This window comes from Alosa alosa, chromosome 16 (assembly GCF_017589495.1).
Source record: "Alosa alosa isolate M-15738 ecotype Scorff River chromosome 16, AALO_Geno_1.1, whole genome shotgun sequence".
Classification (NCBI taxonomy): domain Eukaryota; kingdom Metazoa; phylum Chordata; class Actinopteri; order Clupeiformes; family Clupeidae; genus Alosa; species Alosa alosa.
This window is the reverse complement of record NC_063204.1, coordinates 11,312,667-11,320,536: the sequence shown is the minus strand read 5'-3', so window position 1 is coordinate 11,320,536 and position 7,870 is coordinate 11,312,667. Positions and strand designations below refer to the sequence as shown.

Genomic DNA, 7,870 nt, shown 5'->3' with positions numbered 1-7,870 from the left:
TTTCTGTTGTCTGTATGTTTATAAGATACATGCATGTAACATTCATCAAGGACCCCACCTATACATTCACAACAGGCCAACATAAAAGAAGGGGGAAAACTAAACTAAGGGCATTCTTCTTCTCTGATGATGCTATGAATAGAATTGGCCCATAATAAACTTCACTAAACTGGCAGTCATGCCTGCTAGGACCAAGTATTTGATACACCCATATAGCAGATTAAGAGTTCTAACAGGAGTTTCATATATACAACCCGAATTCCGAAAAACATGGGACTCTTTGTAAAATGTGAATAAAAAAGAATGCTATGATTTACAAATCATGTGAACTAATAGTTCAAAGACGACAAGAAATTTGACTATTTCATGGAAAATATTGCTTAGTCATCTGACTTAAATTACTTTGCAATATTAATATGTACATGTAGATATAAATAAATAGTATAAAAGTAGATATACAAAGGGGGAAAAAAGATAGAAGATAAGTATAGTTGGGATGACTGGGGTATCTGTGGTCTCTGCTGACTTCACCACTCTCTGCAGGGCTGTCTGTAAGCATTCTAATGAAAGTAAATTTTCCGACTATAAGTCGCTCTGGACTATAAGTCGGTCAAAAATAGGAAAATTAAGATGAAAAAAAACATATATAAGTCACACCGAACTATAAGTCGCATTTATTTAGAAATTTATTTCACAAAATCCAAGACCTAGAACAGATAGACTATGACACATAGAGGCCAAAAACATTGAGAATTCTACCAGGAATCTTAATGAAGCAAAGGAGTGAATGGCGGCAAGCTGAGGCGAACTGCCATAAGGAAGACGGCCAAGGACCCGACGGTAATTGTAAAGTCATTTACAAAAGATTCACAAAAAGATTCAACAAAAAATGCTGATGTGGTACATGAAAATCTATTTTTTTTATCAAGCTGGGGCCAGAGATAGCGAACAGTTTAGGCCTACTCAAAATGAGTAAAAGCAAATTTGGCGAAATCTCACACTTTTTTTCCCTTTCCACTTAGCAGTAATTATGACCGCCGCGCAGCGAAGCGGCGGTCATATAGGTTTAGTCATATATTTTTTTTTTTTTTTTTTTTTTTTTTTTTTTTTTTTTTTTTTTTTTTTTTCATGTCCAAATTTCCGTCAATGATTCCCGGGACACTGACAGACCGGGGTACACGAAACTTGGTGGGCATGTAACCCCACATGGATAGCATGGAACCATCGTTTTTCGTTTTGATCTGTAGCCCCCCCGCTGGACTGGACCCCCCGAAAGGAGGGTAGGGCAGACACAGTTTTCTGTGAATATCTCGAAAACCGTAGGGTTTAGGAGGACCTTATTTTTTTTGTATGTTGATCTCAAGGGGCCATGTCAACCCATTCCATAACCACTCATTTCATGTATAGCGCCACCTAGTTAAACACAAAAAAGTAAAAATGAGGTGTTGTAATTGAAGGTATCTGTGACCTAACATAGTCAAAACTGCACGAAGTTGGAAGTGTAGGATCATTATGACACCCTCTGTATGCACGCCAAGTTTTGTGGAATTCCGTTCATGGGGGGACACACAATAAATTCATTTATGTTACTATACACCAACTGGCCTGTAGGTGGCGGAGACAGTTTTCTGTGAATATCTCGAGAACCGTAGGGCCTAGGAGGTCCACCTTTTTTTTGTATGTTGGTCTTAAGGGGCATGTCAACCCATCCCATTACCACTTATTTCATGTATAGCGCCACCTAGTTAAAAATTAAAAGCAAAAATTTGGTGTTTTCATCACAATATCTCAGGCTGACAAGGTCAAAACTGCACGAAATTAAAAGTGTAGGATCATTATGACACCCTCCGAATGCATGCCAAGTTTTGTGTACTTTCGTTCATAGGGGGCCTTACAATAAAATAATTTATGTGTACATTTAGTGACGTACACCAACAAGGATTCCCGGGACACTGAAAGACCGGGGTACACAAAACTTGGTGGGCATGTACCCCCACATGGATAGCATGGAACCGTCATTTTTCGTTTTGATCTGTAGCCCCCCCGCTGGACTGGACCCCCCGAAAGGAGGGTAGGGCAGACACAGTTCTCTGTGAATATCTTGAGAACTGTAGGGCCTAGGATGACCATTTTTTCTGTATGTTTGCCTCCAGGGGTCATGTTAACCCATTTCATGTGCACACATGTGCACAAACAGATACACACACACACACACATACATTCAAAGTAATCATACGTATGACACATACTCACACAGTAGACATATGTACGCTTGCATGCACAGGCACATATGCTGGCACACACACAAGCACGCATGCACACACACACACACACACACACACACACACACACACACACACACACACAACATAAAACATAAACATAAACAAACAATCAAAAATTCTCAGAATTATGAACAGGCAAGATGGAGGTGGGGTGGTATAAAAAGAATTTTACATGTGAAATCTATGAACTAATCATGTTTTGGTACTTGTTGTCTAGCAGATACCAGTGAGAATTGAGTGTGGATAATGCAATTTAGTGAGACAGTTAGAATCATATAGGCCTTTCAGCGTGATTTCTTTTTGTGGAAAAAATGTGCTGGACTGGGCGGCGGTCATATTTTGTACCGCTCTGCGGTACATCTAGTTTCATTAATTTCAATCAGAGGAAAGAAAGACACATGCAGTTTTCTTATTTAATTAATTTGGTAGTCATATCTGCTAGGCTATAAGCCTAATGCAAAACCATTTTCTGATATTTTGTATGGATTGGCTATATGATGATACTGATAGGCATAAACATTTTTTTAGGCCAGAAGTGTCAAGTCATAGGTCTATTTAATCGAGGATTTCTCCCCTGGGATATCTAAAAAAAATGAGCTGTTGAATACGCAGTCGTTAGAAGGAAAGAGCAGTCTTAACATGTCTGACTACTCACATGAACAAAATGCAGGGCTGAAGCGCAAGCTAAACATATGAGCACAGTTAAATGCACCTCTAATATGCTAGGATTTAAAAACGTCATGAATCATTCACCTCCTTTATCCAAAGCAGGGTGCGATTGGTCAGAAAATCACGAGAAAAAAAAAACAATAAACAGGATTCTAGAGTAAGTCTTCCATTCAAGGCTACGGTTCTGCTGTGAGGATGACAAGCAGGTGTAGTGCACATCTGTTTCTCTCGCTCCAGTATCTCGGTCCGTTCATGTTCTCCTGCCTGTGTTTATTTTGGGGAGATCATCATTTGTCAAGCAGAGTGCCCGACTCAATGGGCCTACCAAAATGCCTACAGATTTAGATGCAAGCTGTGTTGATCAGCAAGCTTTCTAATTAATCCCAAAAATCGCTAGGCCACCTGAAATATTGGCTGATTGAAAAACGTTATGCCTATGCATTATACTGTATAGCGTCAGTTGCGCACAAAATAATATAGCCTAATGAGCATAGTGCTTTCTTCAAACTCTATTTTTCTTACCTTCTATCTCTCGCCTTGGCTTTGTGGGTGTTACTGAGTGATGTTTGTGGACATTGTTATACAAACAGCCAAGTTTTAGCCTATTTAATATTTGCCACACATTTTCGCCAGGTGAGATGACCCCTTGATAGGAGATAGAAGATAGAGAGCATGCACATAAGTGACATTTTTTTCTGGTGGTAGCAGAGTAATGGATACCTACAAGAATTGTTTCGAATATGACAAAAAAAGATGTAGGCAACGAATGAAATGTTAGGTATCCGCGCGCAGGAGGTTTGGACAGCGGGTTAAGTGAAATAGATCAATCTATTCTATTCTTGCTGTTTATCTCACAATACAGCCCGTACTGAAACCTATAGAAGAGCCCAGATGAATAGGCAAGATGTTTTGTGTCAGAAAATGATAAAAAAAAAATGCCCCCCCAAAAAGTGGGGTAGCACTGGCCTCATGACCTCATGAGCTAAACCATTAATGAAAGCAAAACAAACATAAACAAAACAGCCAGATGCCTCTTCATAAAATAACAAAGACACCTTCATAAACAATAACAAGTTTTATCGTGAGACTGCGTGTCTTTCGGAGCAGCGTATTGGTAGGGAGAAGATTTTCAGCAGAAGATTTTAAAAGCAGAAGATTTTCAGTTTGCTTCGGGATTTAATTCACTTTTGGATTGTTTGATTATAGTGCTAAATGTTGGGACGCAGGAGACGTGCTGTAGGCCTATCAGCCATCGAAATGAAAGCTCATCAGGGGTAATATTGTGTAAACAATTGAAAAAAATGTTGGGTAAATATATGGTCCATACTGTAGCATACTGTCGCGCATAAACTCAAAGCGGCAAAAGCTGATGTTCCTGCCACCTGGTGGTTGTTTGGGTCATTGCAGCTTCACTGGGGAAATATAAATAAAAGACTCAATGATTCACGCGTGAGGTTACGTGAGAATCACGCGTGAAGCCGGACAATTCGAAGTAGTGCCCACTGTATGACGGTTTTGGGAAACAGTCATAACTTAGATGTTGGTTAGTTGAACGATGCATTGTACCATGTTCATAAAAAGCTAACCTCTGTAGTTGTACATGAAACACACCCCTGGTGCATATGAAGCACAGCCGAAGACGCACTGTCACAAGATGCAAGCAGCAGCTCCTCTGCAGGATAAATGTCCATAGGTTTTTTTTTTATTCAGTCATTCAAACATTATTGGGGTAAGTGTTGCTTTTTTCAGGTTATGTTTTTGATGGTAACCCATTGTCAATCAATAGTGAAAGTAATTAACTGTGTAGAACTGTTTTGTTGTTGACTGACACCATGGTGAAGCTAGTTTCACTTTGCCAATGAGTTCAAATAATAGACGAGTGCAGATGCGTGTAGGCTATACTCTGGTAGGTTTTATGGTAGGTGCTACGGTCTCACATGCAAGCAGATTTCTTCATAAGACCAACCTGTTTTGTGCCAGGCACCCAACATTTGATAAAAAACCACCCCCAATGTGGACTGAACAAACCCTCAAATTTGTTTAAGCTTTTCGCCAGTGACCATAGGTTTTAGATCGAGCCCTTAGTCTTTTACGCAGTGGAGAAAGTAACGGCGCACGGCAAGAAAGTGTGTCCAAATTCACCCATTCTTCTCTGCTGTACTACTCGCAAAGTAGCCTACTCATCACACGGACATCACATGTATTATTACATCACATGCAATAGTTTTTTTCTTAGCTTTTAAACAATGTTAGCCGCTAGTTGCTGTGGTAAACAGTTCGCGAGAAAAGTAACTTTAATTGAATCATATTATTCTAGTTCTGCGCCCATCTCCCTACCCATTCATCTCGGTGGAATACTTCATGAATTCCTTACTCGACACATGACAAACCATATATCAGAATAAACAGCAGACCTTACTGAACACAAAGGTCTAAAGCAATACATGATTTCATAACAGGCCAAATACAAAATAAATGTTACAAATATCACCTAGATATCTGTAAATATTAAAATTAGAGGATATACAGCTGACTAAGAATTTGTCAAAGTAGCCTTAATGATCACAAAATCATTACATTACACAATACATGCATGTAGGCCAAATACAAAATAAATGTTACTTCACTGGATATCTGTTCCTTGATATACACACTGGTCAAAATATAATGATCACTTCTATGTGAATCCAAACAGTTCTGGTGTGTTCCTTGAGCACACATGGTAAAATATAATATAACTTCTATGTGAATCCAAACAGTTCTGCAACACTGCCTATGTAAGCTACGCCAGCTTAAATCATATGAATCCTCTGACACAATAATCCTTTGCCATACTGTTGAAGTGGGTCTGCTATTGTTTAGCTAGGTGGTCTGTGATTTTTTTTATTGGTTAAGTGGTCCTTGGTCTGAAAAAAATTGAGAAACATTGATGTAAGATATTTGAATTTCTTAAAGCTGAGCTGTGCTAACATTGTCCAATACATGATTTCATAGCAGGACAAATAGAAAATAAATGTTAAAGGATAATTCCGGCATTTAGCACTTTGAGTCCCTTTTCTGGTTTGTTTTGGACAGGGCCCGAATTATCTTTTTGTCTTTAAGGGGGTCTCTCTATCTCATAAAAAGTTGGCACACCCCGCGCATAGCCATACAAGGCGATACAATTAAATAGCCTAGGCGCGAGTGGCGATTTTGCGCAGTAGCCTATATGTGCACGATAGGCCTAGACACACGCACAAAATAGACAGAGATTTTTCATAGAAATTGATTCCTTTTAATTCATTTCAACATATTATTGATTGTAATATTCCATATTTAATTTTAATTTCACAATACAAAGATAGACTAAAGGATTTACTCTGAGTGCCATTCTCAATTTCACAACGTAGGCTAACTCATTTGAAGCAGACCACCATCTCAGATAGGCTATCTTCAGTGTCAAACACAATAATGCATGTAGTATAACTTATACACAGGGAAAATGCACTAACTGGCAGAAAATAATAAAGCCATTGCAGCCAAGCTATGTTCTAGTATTATAGGCTAATGTGCACATAGTAACAACACCTGGGCGTTCAGTCGTCTCGTGTGTTGAACCGTGGGAATAAATAGACGAACAATTTTGGAATTTGCACTGAGATGTTGTCGGGTAGCCATTAAATAGGCTATTCTGCCATCAGAGATTGCTAACAGGTGTTTCAAAATATCTGGGAACTTTCCGGAGCTCTGAATGACAGAGGATAGCTACAGATCAGTTCACAGAATCATTGAAGTAAGCTGCATTATGGGCCATAATTTATGGCTTTGTTAATCAACATAGAAGAGGTAAGGCGCAAGTTCAACAGCAAACAGGACTTTTCCACACGTACCAACCCATGTGGGCTAGCCCAATGAACGCCTATGTAAATACACAAAACATTCTCATCAAAGCAGGGTAACTTCTTCAGACTTGCGAGTGCTGTCAAATCGATTGTATGCGGTTTGTTCATATAGTCTAGTGGTGTGGTGGTGTGTCATCATGCTGCGTTCAAGAGCGTAGGGTAGGTCTACGTCCCGTAGTAGCCTATATTTTAATTTCACGTCTGTAATGGTAAGAGATCGCACAATGATAGATAATGAGCGGTTGTTTAAGATTAAATTACAATGCCAGACACCTTCAGATATCAGAGACCCCCTCAGATTTTTGACTTGCTTTCATGGGAGCCAGTCCTCACTCTATGGGAGCTCGGCTCCCTCTGGCTCCCACGTAATTCGAGCACTGGTTTTGGATGAACTAGAGTAGTGGACACCGAAATTTTGACGATGGGTCCTGTCTCAACTTTCTGACTCATTTTGAATCATTTTATGTAGCCTACTGTATAGTCAACTTTGGTCTTGGTGCCCTTGCCCCTAAAATTATGAAATTCCATGCCTGGTCTTGACTATAATATTTTCTATTCATTTTGCAACTCATTTGATGAATAAAAGTGTGAGTTTTCATGGAAAACATTTTCACAAACTTTTGAACGCTAGTGTACATGCAACTGCAGGAGCAAAAAAAAGCTAAACTGCATTGGATACCTTTTAAAAGAATGGTATTATAAAATATTATCCATTGACTATAATATTTCTCTTAAAAGGTAACTAACTAAAGGTGTCAAATATAGGGACGAGGAAGTAGAGTTCATTACTAACGCTGGTCAGGGTCAGGTTTTACTTCTTTCTCTTCTATTACAATCTTGAAATTATATGATTAGTACTGAAGGTTCAGAATTTAAACCACTGGTTCAAGCATGCAATTTGTATAGACCCTTTCAACTGCATAAATAAACATGTATTGTGTTGCTTTTGGACATGTCAACTGGAATTCCTCCAGGAAAAGATGGAAAGAGTCTATAGAAAATAATAAACACTATGTGGAGTAACTATAACAATTT

General features: G+C 39.0%; 1 protein-coding gene across 1 annotated transcript in view; it reads left to right on the top strand.

Moving 5' to 3' along the window:
- LOC125309850 (myosin-7-like) overlaps positions 1 to 7,870 on the top strand; it is a 46,589-nt gene that overhangs the window by 18,894 nt on the left and 19,825 nt on the right. The window lies entirely within an intron of this gene.